Below are 23,389 nucleotides of genomic sequence, written 5' to 3'. Positions count from 1 at the left end.
TCTATGTTGCAATGTAGCAACCCAATAAACAAATGTTGAAAACTGGTGACATTTACCACAGGCAAGTAAGTTTTAATGACAAAAGGTTGCATGGGAGGATCTGGACAGACTTTAATCCTGCCATTATTAAATTAATGTGACTTTCATCAATGCCCCTCCTTATAATGAATCCAGCTGGTTTCTAACCATTCACAGATCTTTATTAAACTTTGGAAAGTTGACATGTGCTAATCAAGTTAGATTAGTAAACATCGGATACCTGTATTTCGTCACCTCCTTTCTCAATTATGTATAATTGTTTTGTTTTTTTCTATTTAGGAATGCATCTCTATGATTGGAGCCTCCCTTCTTCCTCCACCAAGAGTTTTCTGCTGATTCTACTTCAAGTTTTCAGTGTGTTTTCTGTACTGCATTCACTGACCTAACTTCGGCCTAACACAAGATGTCATTGACCTTTCCATCAATCGGTTCCACCAGTTGATCATGGCCTTTATATTTCTCAACTCTATTCTCCTGCCTTCTTGCCGTAACCCTTGATACCCTTACTGATCAAGAACCTATTTATTTCTGTCTTACATGTACTCAATGATTTGGCCTCCCTCTCTACAGCCCTCTATCACAACGAGCCTCCCTCTCTACAGCCCTCTATCACAATGAGCTCCACACATTCACTATCCTCTGGCTTAAGAAATTCCTGCTCATCTCCGTTCTGAAGGGTTTCTTTTTCACTCTGACGCTACACCCTCGGGTCCTAGTCTCTCCTACTAATGGAAACATCTTCTCAAGTCCACTCTGTCCTGGCCTCTCAGTCTTCTGTAAGTTTCAATGAGATCCCCCCCCCCCCCCCCCGAGTACAACGGGATCTTGATCAAATGGGCCAATGGGCTGAGGAGTGACAGATGGGGTTTAATTTAGATGAATGTGAGGTGCTGCATTTTGGAAAAGCAAATCAGAGCAGAACTTATACACTTAATGGTAAGGTCCTGGGAGTATTGCTGAACAAAGAGATCTTGGATTTGCAGGTTTATAGTTCCTTGAAAGTAGAATTGCAGGTAGACATGATAGTGAAGGAGGCATTTGGTATGTTTTCCTTTATTGGTCAGAGCATTGAGTATAGGAGTTGGGAGATAATGTTGCAGCCGTAGAGGATATTATTTAGGCCACTTTTGGAATATTGTGTGCAATTCTGGTCTCCTTCCTATCGGAAAGGTGTTGTGAAATTTGATAGGGTTCAGAAACGATTTACAAGGATGTTGCCAGGGTTTGAGGATTTGAGCTATAGGGAGAGGTTGAATAGGCTGAGGCTGTTTTCCCTGGAGTGTCGGAGACTGAGGGGTGACCTTATAGAGGTTTATAAAATCATGAGGGGCATGGATAGGATAAATAGACAAAGTCTTTTCCCTGGGGTGTGGGAGTGCAGAACTGGAGGGCATAGGTTTAGGGTGAGAGGGGAAAAATATAAAAGAGACCTAAGGGGCAACCTTTTCATACTGAGGGTGGTGCGTGTATGGGATGAGCTGCCAGAGGAAGTGGTGGGAGCTGGTATAATTACAGCATTTTATAAGTATCTGGATGGATATATAAATAGGAAGGGCTTATAGGGATATGGGCCAAGTGTTGGCAAATGGGACTAGATTATGTTAGGATATCTGGTCAGCATGGACGAGTTGGACTGAAGGGTCTTTTTCCATACTGTAAATCTCTATGACTCTATAAGTCCCTTTGTGCTTCAGATTTCTGAAGCCTTTCTCAATTAGAAAATAGTCTGCGCCTCTATTCTTTCAACCAAAGCGTATAACCTCACACTTCTCAAAATTGTTTCCATCTGTCACTTCTTTGCCAAGTCTGTCCAAGTCCTTCTGCAGCCACCCCACCTCCTCAACACTATCTGCCCCTCCACCTAGCTTTGTGTCATCTAAAAACTGAAACAATGTCCTCAGTTTCTTCATCTTCTCTTGTCCCACCTGCCTATCTCCTTTTCCACCTATCCACTCCACCCTCTCCTCCCTGACCTATCACCTTCATCCCCTCCCCCACTCACCTATTGTACTCTATGCTACTTACTCTCCACCCCCACCCTCCTCTCGCTTATCTCTCCATGCTTCAGGCTCTCTGCCTTTATTCCTGATGAAGGGTTTTTGCCCGAAATGTCGATTTCACTGCTCCTTGGATGCTGCCTGAATTGCTGTGCTCTTCCAGCACCACTAATCCAGAATATATATTTTTTATATCATTTGATCGAGTAAATAGCACCTGTATTACCTTTAATCTTTTGTCTACAAGGAGCATTAGTTGCAAAAAGCTTGACACTTTTTGGTAGAGGGAAAAGTTAATCAGATTTATTCATCGAACGTTAACTGGTAAACTCAAGACACTGATGAAGCACTTTTGAGGATACCTGCTGTTCTCAACACTTAAAGGAGAAGTGAGTGGGGGAGAAAGATGAAAGATGAGAGGAGGGAGAAAGAGGAGAGGATGGAAGACAGTAACAAATGATAAATTTTAGTTTTGCAAATCTGGTGTGATGAAATCAATTTGGATATTAAGAGAGACAGTAGGATTATAGATACCATTTGGACGAGTTTGCAAACCTTTTAAATTTTCTTTATACCTTTTTATTTAAGCTTCACTGTCACTTTAGTTGAGCAATAACACTTTTATTTTGCTTAACAAGTCCAAGAATATTTCAACAAGTTCAACTATTCATGAATATCAGCTATTATCAAATGATGTAGCAGACTTGATGGACTGAATGGTCTAATTCTGCTCTTATATCTTATGGCTTAATCATGAAAAGCTGGCTTAATTCACTATACCAGTTATGAAACAGGATTTTACAAGTGATACATCTAGACAACATTAATATATTAGAACACTTCAGAATTAGTTTCAAGTGCTTTATAAGACAGGTTCATCAATAGAAGAACAAGCATTGGCTAAGCATTTATCCTCTCAGTCACAGGCTTTCATTATTAGCTATAATTTAATATTCAGAATTCTGCAAATTCCTCTTAATGCAGAATAATAATCAACAGTTCTGACATTCAACATTTTTCAAAAGATCTTTCCCAAGATTCTGAGGGTTTCAAAATGTTTATGCTGAGATGGTGTCAGTCATGGGAAGATCTGCAACTGGACATACAACTTATTAATAAGGAAACCACTCATTTAACTCACCAGATAAAGGGCCATTTTTATCTCAAAGGGTCACTACTCTTTCGAATTATCTCCTGCATCGTACAGTGGATGTGAATAATTGCATATAGTTGAAGCTGAGTTACACAGACTTTTGATCAACAAGAGAGTCAGATTATTGTGGACAGGCAGGGAAAGAGACAAAGTTGCAATCAGATCAGCTAGGATATTATCAGGTAGCAGAGCAATTTTTCCCATTCTGCTCCTATTTCTTATATACTTCCTTTCAGGAAATGAAAAATATTTAGGCATTTTTAAAATTCCCAATTAATATGAAATATATTCATCATTTACATACACAACTATGGTTTATATTCATATTCAAACAAATGGATAAAACAGTGACTAAAATGTAAAGGTGTCACTTTCCATGGAATAAAATTGCAGCTTTTGTTGAAAATAAACCAGCCACAGAAATATCTACTTTCAGCTTTTGTAGTTATGGTGGAAGTTTATGTTTCTAAGGCAGTGACTGTTTTGTAGAGTTCTCAAGCTAGATGGCATAATTAAAGATTACTAGAATTTTATTCATTTGATTCATTTCAAGGTCCAACTTGAATAGTACATTTTAAAAATAATTTATTGCATCACAAAATAGCACCTTATTTCACTGGCCTCTTACCAGGCATACACATCTGCAGGTTTGAAATTAATATCATGAAATACAATATGGAATTTTGGAGGAGACCACCGACGAAACTGAACTGAAAGTGACAAGTGTGCATGAAGGGGGAGACAGTGGAGTTGGTCACAGGCAGTGGACAGTGCTATGAAGATTGGGAAAGCACTCGGTTATCTTTTTATCTTTTGACATCAGCTCCAGTAAGTTTTCCTAACAAAACGAGGACTCATGTTGGAAAATGTTTATATTTTCTGCTGTGTGATGTATTTGGAGTATTTTGAAAGGAGTATAATTATTTTCCTGATTAGGTTCCAAAAGATGTGTAACAAAGCTGAGGTTGCCAATGGAATGAAAAGATAAGCAAAGGATACACAGAAAGTTAGCTCCAATGGGAACGGTCTGCCCATTTTCTGTTTGCACCAATTCCCAGAATTCAGAAGTGCTAAAGAAAAACAAGCAAGGCTCTTACTGACGGAACAGTTTTCTGTTCGGCAGTCTTCAACAAACTGTGTCGTTCAAACAGAACACTGAGAACAGAATCTCATTTATTCCTGGTGTTGCTGCTAGCTTGTTGGTAATAACAGAATGGAGGAATTTGCCAGGCCATTGTGGTTGAATATAATTCTACAGATGACTTACAGCATCTCATAAATGCCAAGATTTAACTTGCTAGCTCATTCAAAATCTATTTAACACAGTGATCATGTGACCCAACATGTTGGCTAACATCCCCAGAATGAAGATGGGTCTTTGTCTCCACAATGGGTTACTCATCTCATCACTACTGTCATGAATAGAAGTATGGAAAAATGAAATTATAGATTAAAATTGTAGCAATATCCTCTTTAACAAATCATTTCATATACATTAGCATATTTTGCAGTTTCAATTACTTCTCCTTTACAAAACTCAATTAATTCCTAATTGTAACCTAAACAGAATTTCATAACATGCTTTAATGTTTTTCATCACCATAAAGGACATGAATTAGTAAATCTACTTTTCTTAGTCCCATTCACATATTCAAGAATTTGGTTGGGAAGTAAGAGAGAAACTGTTTCCTCTGGTGAGGGAATCCAAAACAAAAGGACATGATATTAAATTCAGAACTCTTTTTGGAGCAAAATCAGACAGCCATACTCTCTCACATGGGCTGGGAATCAGGAACTCTCTCCCTCAAATGACTGTGAATGCTGGTGATCAATTTTATCTTTCAAAGGTTGAAATCGATGGATTTTGCCAATACTTGTTAACTGGCCAATTTATTTACAGCATTTTACTATAAATTTTTTTTTCAGATGAACACATCAACAGATATGGATTAAGGTGAGTGGCTATACTCGAATACAGATCAGCTAGAATCTAACTGATGGCAGAGCAGACTCAGGGATCAAATTGCCTATTGTGGCTTGATTTGTGTCATTTCCATGCATAGTTTGCCAAATAGTTTCAAGTGTTTTCTTTTGTAAAAACTCAGACAACAGAACATTTATATTATCTGTTGGTATCAGTTGTTCTTGTATGAAACGCTGATATGTGTATATTTACCTAGGGCACACTGCAAATTGCATAAAAATTCATTTTAAGTTAGCATTTTTATTTGAAAGGAGTTCTCAATAGATTTTGGAAGGACTCAAGTGCATTTTACACTTTTTTAAAAAACATTTACAGCACTCTGTCCATGAATAACTATAAACATTGCAATCCTCAAGTATCACTGCCAAAGCTCGCAACATTCCCTCTCTAAACGGTGTAATACTAATCCTTTCAAAATTTGGCTAAAGGATTTTGTGCAATAATTCAAATACTACAAATAAGATTTACTTTGCTTAAGGATTGCAAATATTAGCAGAAGTAGAACTTCTTGAACAATACATTTTCTGCAGAATGTTGTCAATAGATTTTATTTCAACCTGAACACTTTTCTTTTTAAAAAAAAGTTTGTTTTCTGGCTATTGGGAAAAGCCAAAGCATAACAATGATAACTTCAAAGAATCTCAGAATGATCATGGTGCAAAAAGTGACCATTTGCCCATCGTGTCTGCACTGGTTCTCTGAATGATCATCACGAAGTCGGGCCATTCCCATAACCTTCCCCCCCACCCCCCATAACCCTATATATTACTTTTATTTAAATCATCTAATGCCCCTTTGCAAAAATACGTAGAATTTAACAGACTCTCACTCCATTAAAAAGCTTAACATATTTTGAAAGCTTGTTTTGCTAAAAATTGAAACTTTGTTATGCAATGCCATCATACTCTCATCATCAACTTACCAAATAGCTACTCGTTGATGCACCAAGTCACAAATCAAACCACAAAGTCAGCATGCAGATAAAGATCTGTGAAACATTTAGACACATTTCCTTTGCAGTTTTGTAAAGCACCGATAAATAGATGAAGCAGAAACTTTGGCGCTCAGGAAATATTCTATGTAAATTCATCACAGGAATGAATTTGAAAATGTTTCTCTAGAGTTGTACCAGACAAATACTAAAGGGTAAATCTGCTGTGTGCATTTAAGATTTCTACCATCACTCAGTCTCAATACTTGAGGTGTCCTAAGCAATCTTTGACAAGTTAGTGCTTATCAAATGTTAAACAATTAGAGCTTACACAACAGGAGAACAAACACAGTAGCATTTGCTTCGGTACCAGATTTGGCCCTGAGCTGTTTGGAGTTTGATAGCCTGAGCCAGGCCACCTGTACAATGCACTTCAGTCCTGGTTAAGATGTTCCAAAGTCGACAGACATATACATGGGCCTTGTAGGGTAAGAAGTATTCAGGCTGACAATACACAAGTAGGGTGACAAATAGGAAGATTGGGTAGGGTGAAGAGGAAACTGATACACAACAATGGAAAATAAAATAAAAAGGAATCGGGGGGGCAAACTGGAAGTGTATCTATTTAAGCAAAGAAACAAGGGAGTGAAACGGGTCACCAGAGTTTCAATAAAAGCGATGTAGAGAAGAGGATATTGAAAAATACAAGCATTGGCCAAATAAGGCCGTGAACCCGATTCAGTAATGTTTCTCTTCAGTACTACCGAACTGAATTGCAGAAAACCTAACCTGTATTATCACTTCATTGAACTAATTATTTTGCACTACATTTCAGAGTTTGGTTTTTTTCTAAAGTTTAAAACAAGCGTGTCAACTTTGATACTTGACAAATTTGAAATAGTTGGCTTTAAGAAACGAAATTGAGCATTTAATATTCGGTTTTCTGCTGCTTGATTTTCCAAAATACTGGTTGACTGACTCCCACATCTGTTCAACTCCGTTAAATAAAATTTCAGTTCTTGCCACAGTACCAAAGAGTTCTGGTCAGGGTGACCAATCACATCCAATGTGACTAAGATCATTTTTCCCTTTTAATCCTGTTTACAACCTTTGACACAACTCCATCCTCCTCATACAACTCTCCAGTGTCTTCTCATAGGTGGGACTATTCTCATCTGGTTCCATTCTTATCTATCTAATTATAGCCAGCAAATTACTTGCAACAGCTTCTTGTCCTACTCACATGCATTTCTCCAAGGATCTATCCCTGTCTCTTTCCTATCTCTTATCTCCCTGTTGTCCCTCAATTATATTATATAAAGGCATAGCATCAGTTTTCATGTAGCAAAATGACACCTAGATCTACATCACAAACAAATTTCACAACTCTTCACCTGTGTTAAATTATCAGAATGGTTACCTAATATCCAGTATTGGATGAGAAAAAAAATTCCTCTAATTTAAGAAGGTTGAACATGGACAAAAAACACTATTTCCTAGCTAGGAGAAAGTGAGGACTGCAGATGCTGGAGATCAGAGCTGAAAATGTGTTGCTGGAAAAGCGCAGCAGGTCAGGCAGCATCCAAGGAGCAGGAGAATCGACGTTTCGGGCATGAGCCCTTCTTCAGGAATTCCTGAAGGGTTCATGCCCGAAACGTCGATTCTCCCACTATTTCCTAGCTACCAACTTCAACCCTCTCCCAAACAATCTGCTTGCAACCTTATTTCACATTTGATCCTTAAATGAGCTTCCAATCTCATTCATATGCCATTACTAAGTTTGAGCTAAAAGTGTGGTGCTGGAAAAGCACAGCTGGTCAGGCAGCATCCGAGGAGCAGGAGAACCATTGTTTCGAGCATAAGCTCTTCCTCTAAACAGCTTATGTTCAAAACGTCAACTCTCTTGCTCTTCAGATGCTGCCTGACCAGCTGTGCTTTTCCAGCATCACACTTTTTGAGTCTGAACTCCAGCATCTGCAGTCCTCACTATCTCCCATTACTAGGTTTGGCCATTTTCACCTCTGTGATATTGTCTGTCTTTGCCCCATCTCAGCTGATCTGCTATTGTTACCCCTAGACTTTACTATTTTAATACAATTCTGGGCTGGTCTTCCATACTCTGCCCTCTGTAAACTTTAGGTCTCCAAAACTATATACAGCAAGTCCAATTCAACCTGTTGACCCACACTGGATCCTGGTTTTTAAAATTTCTATCGATCTTTTCACATCCTTCCAAAATCTTGTTGCTCCATATCGCTGATGTGATATTGAGCTCTACCCCCTCTGAATTACCTGAACTCCGCTAAATCTGTTCTCTTGTTCATTCCTGTCAGACCAAGCTTTTGGTTGTCTGAACTAATATATCCTAAGGCTCAGTATCAAACCTTGCTTTACAATGCTCCTGTGAAGTGTCTTGGAATATTTCATGATATTAAAAACTGTAGTACAAAATAAGTTGTTGTTATTGTTGAATCAACCCACTTTGATTCAGTCACCTCTAAGTATTGATATTTACTTCAAATCAATAGTTCCTGACTCTTCATCATGAAGTGCTTCACCTGATGAAGGTGCAGCGCACCAAAAGCGTGTGATTTCAAATAAACCTGTTGGACTATAACCTGGTAAAAACAATGACTGTAGATGCTGGAAACCAGGTTCTGGAAACCAGATTCTGGATTAGTGGTGCTGGAAGAGCACAGCAGTTCACGCAGCATCCGAGAAGCAGTAAAATCGACGTTTCGGGCAAAAGCCCTTCATCAGGAATAAAGGCATGAGCCTGAAGCGTGGAGAGATAAGCTCGAGGAGGGTGGGGGTGGGAAGTAAGTAGCATAGAGTACAATAGGTGAGTGGGGGAGGGGATGAAGGTGATAGGTCAAGGGCGGGGTGAGGGTGGAGTGGATAGGTGGAAAAGAAGATAGGCAGGTAGGACAAGTCATGGGGACAGTGCTGAGCTGGAAGTTTGGAACTAGGGTGAGGTGGGGGAAGGGGAAATGAGGAAACTGTTGAAGTCCACATTGATGCCCTGGGGTTGAAGCGTTCCGAGGCGGAAGATGAGGCGTTCTTCCTCCAGGGTCTGGTGGTGAGGGAGCGGCGGTGAAGGAGGCCCAGGACCTCCATGTCCTCGGCAGAGTGGGAAGGGGAGTTGAAATGTTGGGCCACGGGGTGGTGTGGTTGATTGGTGCGGGTGTCCCAGAGATGTTCCCTAAAGCGCTCTGCTAGGGGGCGTGTGACTCCTGATCTCGGTCAGCAAGAGAGTAATTTTAACTACACTTAACATTATTTTTCTGAGAAAGTTGTTGTTTTACAGAAAGTCTAACTCAACTGCATAAATGAAATTCCACAATAGGAGTGAGAGAAAAGTGTTAAATCCAAATGCAGTTTTCTCTGTATCAATAAGCCACTGGGCCATGGTAACATATCATGCTTTCTCACTATCCTAGCTTTCACCTGTTGTCCAAACCAATAACGAATTAGTCATACAAGCTTGTGTAAACATCACAGTCAATATTTCTGCAAAGAACAAAAATCTGGACTTACTAACCATGTGTATATCTGTACAATGCACTCTTTCACCTTCCTCTACCAAAAGATAGTTGGCAAGTTGACAAGAGAAAACCGGGGATGTTAAGAATGCAGCTACGTACCCTGATTGTACGCAACTTCCACTTGGTTTCAAGATACAAGGAGGAAGTCAGAACGGCATCGCTGCTTGCTGACGTCATGACAGCTGCCTCATTTACACAGCAAGTATCTGAGGAAATGAACACAGACGTCGTGGTTACTACTGTTTACTTTTACTGTTGTGAACATTTATACCATTTAACAAACCGAATCTTTCCCTCTCAATTGAATTTGAGAAGCACTGTTTGATCAACATCGCTCATAAATACCATCTCAAGCAGCATTGAGAGATCCAGAAACTCCATGCACCCTGTTACCTCTCATTGGGATTGGGTGCTGGAAATCAAGCCTTGCTATCCCCAGAGACATTTTAAAAGTTAAAGATTTGAGAGTAGCACACAAAACTCCCATTTCTTTTAAGACTCACAATCTAAAGATTTGCAGGCTAGGGTGGATTGGCCATGCAAAATTGCCCACAGTGTCCAGGGATGTGCGGGTTAGGTGGGTTAGCCATGGGAAATGCAGGGTGACAGGGATAGTGTAGGAGTGGGTCTGTGTGGGATGCTCTTCAGAGGGTCAGTGTGGATTTGATGGGCCGAAAGGTTCACCTCCACACTGTAGAGAATCTGTGTTGCATGGGTAGAGGGTAAAATTGGGAAGGCAGTTTAATGGTCCCTGACCACAAGATTTGCTGAGATGATCCTTTTGGCTTGTCAGGACATGCTGCTCCTTGAATTCTCTTTGGCAGACATTTTCACTCATTTGCAGAAGACACAGAGTGATTGGTTCACAATTTATACAGTCTCCCCAATCGGTTGTACAAATAACATGGGAGGCAATAGCCTGGTGGTATTATTGTTAGAATGTTCATGCAGAAACTCAGCTAATTTTCAGGGGAGCCAGGTTCAAATCCTGCCATGGCAGATGGAGTACAAAGTAAAACAAAATGAAATATCTGCAATTGATAATCTACTGATGACTACTGTCAATCATGGGGAAAATTGACCTGGCTCACTAACGTCCATCAGGGAAGCAAATCTGTCATCCTCACATGATATGGTCTACATACAATTCAGACCCACAGCAATGCAGCTGACTCTCAAATGCCTTCTGAAATGGCCGAGCAAGCCACTCAGTTGTATTAATTGCTACAAAGCATCAATAAAGAAATGAAACTAGACAGTCCATCTGGAAAAGATAATTGCAGAAATACTGCAGTCAACCCTGAAAAATCTTACTAACATCTGGGGGCTATTGTCAAAATTGGGAGTGAATTGAATTGAATTTATTGTCACATGTACAAAGACACAGGTGAAAAGCTTTGTCTTGCAAGCAATAAGGCATATCACAGTTAAGTAGCATAAATAAGTAAATAATAAGTAAACAACAGCAAAACCAAAACACAGGTACAGGCGAATGTTAAGAGTTTGAGAGTCCATTCAGTATTCTAACAACAGTAGGGGAGAAATTGCCTCAAAATCAACTGGTGCGTGTGTTCTGGCTTCTGTACCTTCTCCCCGATGGTAGAGGTTGTCGAAAAACATTGCCAGGGTGGGATGGATGTGAGAATGTTGGCTGCCTTTCCTTGACAGCAGGCCTGGTAGATGGGAGGTTGGCCTTTGTGATTGTCCAGGTCGAGTTCACCACTCTCTGTAACCGTCTCCGATCTTGAATGGTACAGTTGCCATACCAGGTAGTGATACATCCAGATAGAATGCTCTCGATGGCACGCCTGTAAAAGTTGGCAAGAGTATTCGCCATCATGCCAAACTTCCTCAGCTGCCTGAGGAAGAAGAGACATTGTTGGGATGTACTGTAACCAGTACATCCACATAAAGAGTCCAAGAAAGCTTGTTGTGCATGACCACTCCCAGGAGCTTGACACTGTCCACTTGTTCCACCTCTGTGCTGTTAATGTGGAGGGGGACATGAGTAACATTTAGCTGAAAGTCAGTAATGAGTTCCTTGGTTTTGCCGGCATTGAGAGCTAGGTTGTTCTCGGTGCACCATTTTTCCAGGTCTTCCACCTCCCGTCTGTAGTCTGTTTCGTCGCCATCTGAGATTTGACCGACTATGGTGGGGTCATGAGGAAACTTGTAAATGGCATTTGTCTGGTATTTGGCGACGCAGTCATGGATATACAGTGCGTACAGTAGGGGGCTGAGTACACACCCCTGGGGTGCTCCAGTGTTGAGTGTTAGTGAGGATGAAATATTGTCCCCAATCTTCACTGATTGTGGCCAGTGTGTCAGGAAACTGAGGATCCAGTTGCAGAGAGTGGGGCTTAGTCCGAGATCACTATGTTTAGTCATCAGTCTCGAGGGGGTAATAGTGTTGAAGGCTGAACTGTAGTCAATGAGTAGGACTCTTATGTAGCTGTTCTTGGTGTCAAGATGTTCTAGGCAGGAGTGAAGGGTAAGTGATATGGTATCTGACGTGGATCTGTTGGTCCGATAGGCAAATTGGAGTGAGTCAAGGGTGGTGGGGAGGTTGGAGTTGATTAATGACATGACCAGCCTTTCAAAGCAATTCATGACCACCAAAGTTAGGGCCACTGGCTGGTAGTCATTGAGACATGCTGCATGGGCCTTCTTAGGCACAGGAAGGATGTTGGCCGTCTTGAAACAGGTAAGGACAGTGGCCTGCTGCGAAGAGAGGTTGAAGATGTCTGAGAAGACTTCTGCCAGTTGATCTGCGCATGCTCTGAGTGTGCACAGCCTGGTACTTTGTCTGGTCCCATCGCTTTCCTTGGATTCACACAAAGGAAAACTGATCTGACCTCTGATGCAGTGACTGTTGGGATAGGTTCGTCAGGACTTGTCAAAATAGGTGTTACCTCTCCGCCGAAATTCTGCTTAAAGCGAGCATAGAAGGCGTTGAGAATACCTGGGAGGGATGTGTCATCGTCAGCTATCTTGCACAGCTCTTTTTAGAACCTGTGATGTCATACAGTCCTTGCCATAGTTCACATAGTGTTGTATCACAGATTGATCAAACAACAGCCTGGCATAATCATACCTTACAGTCAATGTCCCAGACATCATCGTCATCTCTGGATATGTCCTGTCCTACCAGGTGGACAGTCCCAGCAGAAGTGTCAGCACAGTGGTTAACAGTCGGGAGGGAGTTGTCCTAAGAGTCCTCAACATTGACTCTGGACCCCATGAACTCTCACAGCTTCAGGTGAAATATGGGAAAAGCAACCTCTGGCTGGTTACTAAGTATTGTCCTCCCTCAGCTGATGCATTGGTACTCTTCCATGTAAAACAACATTTGGAGGAACACGGAGGGTGGCAAAGATGCAAAATGTAGCCTGGAAGGGGGATTTCCATATCTACTATCAATGGATGATCCATCTAGACCTCCTGTAGAAATCCCCAGCATCACAGATACTAGTCTTCAGCACATTTAATTCACTTAAGAAATGGTTGGAGGCAGTGCATACTGCAAAAGCTATGGACCCTGACAACATTCCAGCAACAGTACTGAAGACCCATGCTCTAGAACTTGTGGCTATCTTGGTGAGCTCTTCTAGCAGGCTCTTCTAGGGGCAGCAGATACATTGAAACATCATCCCCTGCAAGCTCCTTCACTGTCACTGGGTCAAAATCCTGGAATTCTCTCCCTAAGGACATTGTAGGTCTACATACAACACATGAACTTGCAGCGATTCAAGAAGACAGCTCACTACCACCTTCTCAAGGGGCAACTAGTGATGGGCAATAAATGCTGGCGACTTACTTTTTTAAAACTGCTACAACTCTTGGTTCTTTGGAAGTCCTTTTCCCATTTCATCAACGATCACAAATACAGAATAATAAACTGTTACAGTTTTACAACCCCTTAATCTTGAGCTTGCACCTTCTTCTTAGTTCCAGTAATAAGGCGATTTCTTTCCATGTCAGCAACACAAATTATTTTGACCACCACTATTATTGCCTACGTGTGTCTTTTTAATCACTTGAAACCAGACTTTTCAAGTGCAACCACAAAATACATGGCATTCAGACTGTCTCAACCCATAGGCTCTCACACACTTCATCAAACTCTAATGGCCTTCCTTATAGAGTCATACTGCATGGAAATAGTCACTTTGGTCCAAGCCGTCCACGCCAACCATGTTTCCACACCAAACTGGACCCACTTGCCTGCATTTGGCAGATATCCCGGCCAAACCTTTTCTAGTCATGTACTTATTCGAGTGTTTTTTAAAAATATTGTAACTGTACTGCATCCATCACGTCTTCTGGCAATTCATTCTTTGTGTAAAAATGTTGTCCCCCATGTTCTTTTTTTAAATGTTCTCCTCTCACCTTAAAAATATGTCCCTAGTTTTGAACTCCCCTATTCTAGGGAAAAGATATTTGTTCTTTACCTTATTTATACCCCGAATGATTTTATAAATCTCTAAAAGATCACCCCTCAACCTCCTACACTCCAATGTAAGGAGTTCCAGCCTAGCTAACCTCTCTTTATGACTCAAACCCTCCATTCCAGTAATGTCCCGGTAAATCCTTTCTGAAACTTCTCCAATTTAATAATTTCCGTCCTATAGCAGGGTGACCAGAGTGGACACAGTATTCCAGAAGAGGCCTCACCAATGCGCTGCACAACCTCAACATGACGTCTCAACTCCTATCCTCAAAGACCCCTGAGCAATGAAGGCAAGCATGCTAAATACCTTAACCACCCTGTATACGATGAAAATTTCAAAGAACTATGTACATGAATCTCTCTGTTCTACAACATTACGTAAGGCTCTAGCATTAATTGTATAATTCATATCTTTGTTTGTTTTACCAAAATGCAATAGCTTGCATTTATCCAAATTAAATTCCATCTGCCACTCCTCAGCCCACTGACCCAATTGATCATGATAACTTTGTAATCTTCGATAACCTTTGTCACTATCCACAATATCACCAATTGTGGTGTTATCGGCAAACTTACTAACCATAATAATAAATAAATAACAAATTAACACACAAACAGACATATTCCCCTTCCAATAGGTCACTATTAAGTTAATTTCTGAATTACATTTCAGAGATGGCTTGCTTCAAAACTGTAAAATGGCATGCTTCTGACAGGTTCAGAACTTATGTTAGATCAGCACGGTCGAAGATGATGTCAAATTTCTAGTAATGTGCAATAACATCTCAGGGACTGTTTTACGCCAGTGCTTCCCATACTCTTTGCCACTATGATCCAATCTTGAGACTTGAACGTTGTCAAGATCCTTAATTGATAACATTGAGAAAGAAGGAGGGGTAGGAATAGATCTACACAAATGAGAGGGGAGCCTGTAAAGGTAGGGACCTGTTGAACAGGAGTACAGCTGTTCACATTCCAATGGTTCATGACGCCTTGGAGATCATGACCCCAAAACCTCAAGTCATGACGTCACTTTGGTTTCCTACGCCTACTCTGGAAAGCCTTGATACACATAGTGGAAGCATGTTATTTAATCCTGTACAAAGCAAGTAGATTAACATTAATCTTTGAGGTCATGGTCTTACATCAGAACTGGGAAAACTGAATAGGTTTTAAGCAATTAACAGGATGATGGTTGAAAAAGAATAATGAGAGTCTATGACAGAGTGGAAAACAGGAGAAATTAAATTACCAAAGTTTCTGGTACAAAGCCAAAGACAGCAGGAACGAAACAAGAGAAAGATTGGGAGAATTATTTTTCCATGGAGTTGAGAGTCATTGGAATGCTCTTCCTCAAAGTAAGCAGTCTTGGAATATTTTTAAGGTAGGGGTATACCCCTACTTAAAAATGGGGTAATGGTATATAGGGCAAAACGATGATAGAATAAACCACTTCTGACCAAGCTTCTCTACTCCACCTGGTGTTTTTCTTACTTTTTCTTTTTCAATTTTCTCTCCCCTGAGCACCGGAGGCTAATCCTGGAGCACAGTGCAGGCTGAGAGACCCAGGCGAAGACCAGTGCAGGAGGGAGGGCAGTCTTGGAACTTACCTTGGAGCAACTGAGTGCCAATGTGGAGTGGACTAGAGGCTTGGAGGGGAGTGAGGACAGCTGTTCGACTGGTCTGATGCAGGTGGTCAGACCATATGCTAAGGCCCTGCACTGAGCTGCTACAATGTAATGTTTATTTGAAAATTTTACCTGGCTGTAAAGTCAATCCTTTAATGATGTCTTATTTCTAATTTATTTTATAAACTCTGTAAAGTAATGCAATAACTTTTTATTCCTCTTTTGTATCCAAGATTTGTACTAAGGAACCTAAGATGGCACCATAAGAAGAAGACATTGTAAAAGCTTTTCACTGCTGTGCTCTTCCAGCACCACTCTAACCTTGACTCTGATTTCCAGCATCTGCAGTCCTCACTTTCGCCTAAGGGAAGTAATCAGATCAGTCATGATCTTATTGAACACTGAAGCAAACTTGAGATGTTGAGTGACATACTTCTGCTCCTAATTTGTAGCTTGTTTGTATGCTCCTAATTTGTAGCTTATTTGTATGTACAGAGGTAGTGTGAATGGGAGAATTATGAACAACCTTACAAAAGCAAAATCAATGGAAAGTAAGATTAAAAACTACAACCTGCAAAAAGGGAAGCAACATATGGACAGATCACAATCTGAAATGAATGAAGTCAGTATTGAGTTCAAGGGTATAACGTGCCTAATCGTAAAGTGTGTTGCTGTTCTTGAAGCTTATGTTGAGGATCAATGCAATGCTGCTCTTATGCTGAGCTCAATGTGCTTAGTCTCCTGCTAGGCAGAGAATTAAATGACAGATATCTGAAATGTCAGGTCACATTCTCAGACAGAATAAAGGTGTTCCCACAAAGCAGTCACCCAATGTGTGTTTGGCCTTCACTCTCCTACACTCCACTCCAGATCTGAGAGAATACAGGACAATTACAAGAATGAAAGAAAAGTGAAGAATGTAACCTGAATAGAAGGATCCTGATACAACACAGTGTGCTACTGCAGCCTCACAAGTGGGCCTGTGCAATGTTACAATCCAGCAGAGCCTCAAGCAGTCAGGGGTCAACTGGAAGCAGATCAGCCATGACCTCCTTTTATTCACTCGCAGGACGTAGGCATCACTGGCTGGGCCAGCATTTAGTGCCCATTCCTGGCTGACATTTACTGGTGAAACAAGTTCAAGGGGCATATGGTTTATTCCTGCTCCTATTTCCTTTGTTCTTAACGGTTGCTGGTAGGTATCCTGCAAGACACAGCCAATTTATCTTGGTTTGATTAGTAATACACAACAAACCTAATCACCTAAACAACAAGCAAAATGTTGGAGATGCTAGAAATCTGAAATACTCTCACAATGCTGGAATCACTGACCAAATTGGTAAGCATACTGCAGAGAGAGAGAGAGAAAGAAAGAGAGAGAGAGCGAGCGAGAGAGAGAGAGAGAGCGAGAGCGAGAGAGAGCGAGAGCAAGAAACAGAACAGTTCATATTTCAAATGCAGACCTTTGGTACAGCCAAAACATTAACAGGGCAGCATGGTGGCTCAGTGGTTAGCACTACTGCTTCACAGCGCCAGGGACCCAGGTTCGAGTGACTGACTGTGTTGAATTTGCACATATTCCCTGTGTCTGCGTGGGTTTCCTCTGGGTGCTCTGGTTTCCTCCAACAGTCCAAAGATGTGCAGGTCAGGTGAATTGGCCATGCTAAATTGCCCATAGCGTTAGGTGCAGGCCCTTCAAGCCTGCTCTGCCATTTAATAAGACCATGGCCGATCTTTTCATGGACTCAGTTCCATTTACCCATGCTCTCACTGTATCACTTAATTGATTTATTGTTCAAAAAAAAACTCTTATCTTTATGAACGTTTACTGAAGTAGCATCAACTACTTCACTGAACAAGGAATTCCACAGATTTACAGCCCTCTGGGTGAAGAAGTTCCTTCTCAATTCAGTCCTAAACTGGCTCCCCCTAATTTTGAGGCTATGCCTTCTTGTCCCAGTTTTACCCGCCAGTGGAAACATCCTCTCTACTTCTAATTTATCTATTCCCTTCATAATTTTATATGTTTTGATAAGACACCCCTCATTCTTCTAAATGCCAGTGAATATAATCCCAGTCTACTCAGTCTCTCCACATAAGGCAACCCCCCTCAACTCCGGAATCAACCGAGCGAACCTCTGTATCCTCTCCTACTGCCAGTGCTTAAGTAAGGAGACTAGAACTGCACGCAGTACTCCAGGTGTGGCCTCACCAGCTGGCTGTACGGCTGCAACATAATCTCCTGCTTTCAAACTCAATCCTTTTAGCAATGAAGGATAAAATTCCATTTGCCTTCTGAATTACTTCTTAATCCAATTCATCGATTCGCCTGTGCCTCAGATGCTGCCTTGCCTGCTGTGCTTTTCCAGCACCACACTCTCGACAATTAACCCTCAAGCCAGGTTCCATATTGGGATCATAATAGAAGACATAGGAAGACTCCTTGAAATACTTAAGATCCAGGGGTTCAGTGAAATGTGAATTTGAAAGAAATCAGTATTAGTTTAAAAAAAGTTGCTTTGGGACAAATTAATGGGACTGAAAGTTGATAAATCCCCAGGACGTGAAGACCTTAACCTAAGAGTGTTGAAAGGTTGCAGAAATACTGGATGAATCAGTGATCATCTTTCAAAATTCTGCTAATTCTACAACTGTACCTGCAGATTGGAGGATCATAAGGTCAGGATGAAAGACTTATGCTCGAAATGTCAACTCTCCTGCTTTTCAGATGCTACCTGACCTGCTGTGCTTTTGGCTCTAACCCAAGCAGGACCTGGACAAGTGTTGGAGGAGACCTTGACTTAGTGTCAAAAAACCCTGAACTAAGGCTGTACCCCTTGACATGTCAGAGCACTGTAGTAGTATGGCCTGGTATCTCTGGCTAAAGAGGCAAAGCACAAAAAGGCAAGGCAAGGCAATGTGGAGGGATGTATTGAGCATCCAGGTAAGCTCAGAATGCAACCAGAACAAGCCCAGACATGCTGCCTGGTCCACTCCATGAGCTGGTGCATGTCCCTGAGCATAAAGTGTCCTTGTTACAGATTTACAATGACAGTCACCAGTGCAGCCCGAGGTCCAAAAGCATCCTGTAAGTGGTTCGAAGATATGCCGTCAGTATTCTTAGAGGTTGACACATTGCGGATGGGAATGTCCATGGATGCACGGTGCAGGTGGCTGGTACCAACAAAGTGTGCCATGAGATGTTCATGCTGGACCTATAGCATGGAGGTTATTTGAAGAATGTGGTAAGCTGAATATATCAGGTGCTCACCCTGACTACCATATTGATAATTCTCAACATTCAGATTGTAGGAAGCTGCACGTTAATGAAGAAATACATGTATTATTAAGGCTGTCAATCTAAGAAAGCCAGTTCCTTTGAAGAAACTGACAACTGTCTCCCAACAGATACTGTTCACTTGAACAGAAATGCCCATGTTATCAGCTTAGCACAAACCGATAATAAAAGGTGTAACCAAAATGAATTGCAACAGTGATCAGTCATCATAATAGCGTTGGAACATTATATAATGAGATGAATCCTGGCTAAAGCTCCGGCAGTTCAAAACATAATGGTTTGTTGGTTTTCAATGTAAATACGATGAATCAAGTCACTCTGCAACAAATAGAAAGCATCTGCAGATCCATTGCTGACACACCCAAGACAGCCAGCAGTCATGACAAATTGAGCAAAGAGAAACCTATTCAGTATCAATAAAAGCTGTGTAAAAATAGTGGTCCTTTGTCATGCAATGCAGAGTTAAAACAAAATTTCAAATGTTCTATCCAAGGTACATCATGGTCATTTGCGTAATTGGAAGAATTTGCAATCAAATGTCTTGAAATCATCATATGCAATAGTTGCAGTCTCCAAATGTCAAAATAGAATCTTGAGAGGATGAACAAAAATTAAAAATGTAAGTATATGATCTGTATTTAAGGGAGATTTTTATGGAGAGTTTAAAAACGACCCTTCTCAAAAAAAAAATTAGTGTGAAATAAGGCAATCTGAAAACTACTTGGCTGTTTTTCCTTTAACTTCATTCTTTAGTGGTAGGTTCTGCTGTCAGCTGCTGGATCTAAACACCACTGCAAGTACTGCATGTGGAAGGATTAACAACAACAGACTGTCATGTTATCCTAGCAAAAAACAGAATTCCAAAAATCAAAGCAATCATTCACATAATCTTTCATTTGTTGAAATGAAAATTGTTTTAATTATTACAATGTTAACTATGGAAATATGCAAATTTAAGTTTTAAACATTGGAAGTAATAGATAGTAAAAACACTGGCCTAGAAATGTCATTATGTGATACCCCAGCAATGTAAATTTTGAAGTAATTGACTGGCCTTCTTATTTTTATTTTCATAAATGTATTGATCCATTTATTTTAAAATAAAACATTTTAAAGCCTCACTTGGTGTGAACAATGAATTTCTGTCAAGCAAAGTAAACTTAGATGTGCTAGCCTGGGGTTTAATATCAGATCTATAGCAGAGGTATTCACTTATTTCTTTCTGAGAAAACTGTCATCAGGGAAGAGAGAAAGAGAGAGCCAAGAATGCCATTTGGGATGATGTCGCTCCTTTAGAAAGGTTATGGTGTCCTTGGCTCTTTTTTCCCCAGAGAAGTTGTAAAGGATACAGACTCAAAAAAGTCTAAGTTTGAAGGGCTTTAAGGCCAATTTGATTATAGCTAACAGATACTGCCTCAGACAAAAGGTTTTCAAGTTTTAAAAAAACACTTGTACAATGAAGATAAAGATCACACCACACCACACAGTCCAAAAGGCTTATTTGTAAGTGCAAGCTTTCGGAGTGCTGCTCCTTCATCAGGTAGCTAATGAAATAGGATCATAGGACACAGAATTTATAGCAAAAGATCATAGTATCACACACTCATGTGATATATTGAACAAATCTAGATTGCTTGTACATCCAAATAAACCTGTTAAACTATAACCTGGTTTCATGTGATTTTTAACTTTGCCCACCTCAATCCAACACCAGCATCTTCACATCATTGTACAATAAAAGGGGAGCGGCCAGTTCTTCCAGCTCAGCTTTTCTCTGACTTGATTTGGTTTTTGTCAGTTTGGCTATTCACTGACAACAGTCAGGCAATTGTGAAGCTGCTGGACCCAAGAGAAGCAGCTCCATGCTGACCCTTCCTCTCACTGACTTCTCTGTCCTGGAAGATCTTGTGTTTGATTTTACCTTTTGTGGCTAGTGGTGTTTAATGGGATTGTTGCAAGTATTGGGAATTGCATAATTAAATTAGTATAATTTGTTAGGTTTCCAGATAGGTTAGATTATTCAGTATTCCATTCTAATATGTTTGTGTTTCATTTGGTAATCTTTTAAATGATTTTGGTTTTGTTTGAAACTAAGTGGTTTGACTAGCTGCATCTCTCCTGGGTCATCTGTGTTACACCTGGCCCATAACACAGTGAAGTACAATTCGAAAAGTCAGTCATCAGAGGCTGTCACCACGAATGCCCTGGAATCAAAAATTATTTGCATACAATGAACTGAAAATGGATTGCAAAGAACAAAAAGAAAGGAACTTTACACAGCATAATACTATTGAGACAGCTCTGGCTGAAGGTCTACCTTCCATTCCTATATCAGCAGATGTTTATCAGTTAAGGATCAAAGTATATCCATAAAAGGCAGTAAATATATTTAAGGTGTAGATAAACCATTCTTTAATTGAATGATGGAAAGCAGAAAGCCACCTAAGGTGCAACCTTGAAAGAATATCGCTGTGACATGGCTTTGGCCCCTCAGGTGTCAAAACAAATGATTTTTATAAACATATCCAATTTTTTTAAAATCAACCTGTTCAGAGAGGTTACTGCACAGCTCTGAAGCAGAAGAGATGTCAAGCCACATCTCCTGGCTTAGAAGCAGGGATATTACTACTATACCGCAACAGCCCCGATTTGTTTGCTATATGATGGCTATAATGAGGTTATATTTTATTGATGTCAGCTGAAGAGAAGATGATTGATTATGCTAAACTATTTGGCTAGGTTTTTTTGAAGAAGTGACATGGAAGGTTGCTGAGATGCACATGCACTTGCAAATCGCATTTAGTAAAATTTAATTTAATAAAATGACATGCAAAAGATTTGTGCGTAAAGTTAGAGCTCAGTAAATAGAAGGAACAGTACAACATAGATACAAATTTTATGGAGTTACAGGAATCAAAGTACTGGTTATGAATGTTTCTCAGCCTGCAGTAAGGTTAATGGTGAAATTCACCATTGGCAAATATTCAGATTCCTGCTTTTCCTGATTGAAGTATGAATGACAGAGATTTGGATGTACAGGGCATAACTTTAAAAGCTGCAGATAATACAAAACTTGTGAACTGTGAGGAGGGTAATGTAGAACTTAAAAATTATATAGACAGGCTTCTAGAATGGGGACAATTGGCAGATGAAATTTAATGCAAAGAAAAGAGTAATGTGATTCATTTTGGTATAGAAGGGCACAACAAAATAAAGAATACAACTCGAAAGGTGATGGGGTAGCAGAGGGTCCAGAAGGGATATGTGCAGAAATTATTGAAGGATGGCAGGGTAGATTGAGACAGCAGAGGTGGTGTCCCTACCTCTGAGCCAGAAGACCCATGTTCAAATCCCAACTGTTCCAGAGGTGGAGCAGTCCTTGAGGCAGAGTTCTCTGAATAGCTCTCTGAACCAGTAGATTAAAAATTATCTATGGCATCCCAGATTTATCTAAAGGACACAGACTGCAAAAGCAAGGAGGTTTTGATAAACTTGTATAAAACACCAGTTTGGCCTCACCTGGAACATTGTAGTCATTTCTGGGAACCACACTTTCAGAAGGATGTCAATACATTAGTCGTGGGAATGAGTCCAGGGATGAAAAGCTTCAGATATGTAGAGAAATTTGAGAAGATGGGGCTGTTCTCCTTGTAGAAAAGGACATTGAACAGATATTTGTGAGGTGTTTTCAAAATCATGACAGATCTGGGGAGAACAGTTAGGGAGAAACTGTTCCCAATGATCAAAAAATTAAAAACTGCAGGGCACAACATTTACATAATTGGCAAAAGAATCTAATGAAGGAAAACCTTTTCATGTAATGAGTGGTGAGGATCTGGACTGTGTGGTGGATGGCATTGAAAGGGAAATGGGATTACTATCTGAAAAGGAAAAATGTGCAAGGATATAAGGAAAGGGAAAGAAGTAATAACCAATGAATGATTCTTATATGTAATGTAGGCATAACAGTTCAAATGACACTCTATCTAACCATTCCATTTTTTCAAGATGAGAGAAATGCAGCAGGCTTGTATCTACAAGCTGGGCACTTATTTGAGAAGTGCTCACATAAACAAATAAACTTGCAGAACTAATTTCAATAGGGACTGCAAACTTTGGGAGCACAAAATTGGAGTTCTGTGGCTTGGAGCCATTGTGGTGAATAGTGGAGCTTTGGTACAGCAGATGAGGTGCTGGGATTTGGAATAACAAAGGAGGTGCTATATTCTGGAGCTTCTGTACATTTGCAGTGAGTGGTAGGTTAGGTTTGAGTCCTGCAAAGGGCCAGTTTATCCTAGTTACTGAAATCAAAAGATGGGAAGACTGAGAAAAGTGCAACAGGTAGGCAACAACAGATTATATTT

General features: G+C 40.4%; 1 protein-coding gene across 9 annotated transcripts in view; it reads right to left on the bottom strand.

Annotated features, from left to right (window-relative positions):
* Positions 1-23,389, bottom strand: part of pitpnm2 (phosphatidylinositol transfer protein, membrane-associated 2) — a 489,130-nt gene that overhangs the window by 369,849 nt on the left and 95,892 nt on the right. For 6 of the 9 annotated variants that reach the window (XM_087999844.1, XM_087999841.1, XM_087999834.1 and 3 more), the window contains exon 2: positions 9,749-9,855. The exons of 2 other annotated variants lie outside the window; for them this stretch is intronic. The gene's annotated coding sequence lies outside the window, so the exon portion shown is untranslated. Of the gene's footprint in view, positions 1-9,645; positions 9,856-23,389 lie in introns of all 9 variants that reach the window. One more of the 9 variants, XM_087999835.1, reaches the window with a different exon arrangement.

Source organism: Chiloscyllium plagiosum, unplaced genomic scaffold (assembly GCF_037043375.1).
Source record: "Chiloscyllium plagiosum isolate Xiang-an unplaced genomic scaffold, Cpla_swu_hap1 HiC_scaffold_24, whole genome shotgun sequence".
Taxonomy (NCBI): Eukaryota; Metazoa; Chordata; class Chondrichthyes; order Orectolobiformes; family Hemiscylliidae; genus Chiloscyllium; species Chiloscyllium plagiosum.
The sequence above is the reverse complement of the archived record's forward strand: the minus strand, read 5'-3'. Positions and strand labels throughout refer to the sequence as shown.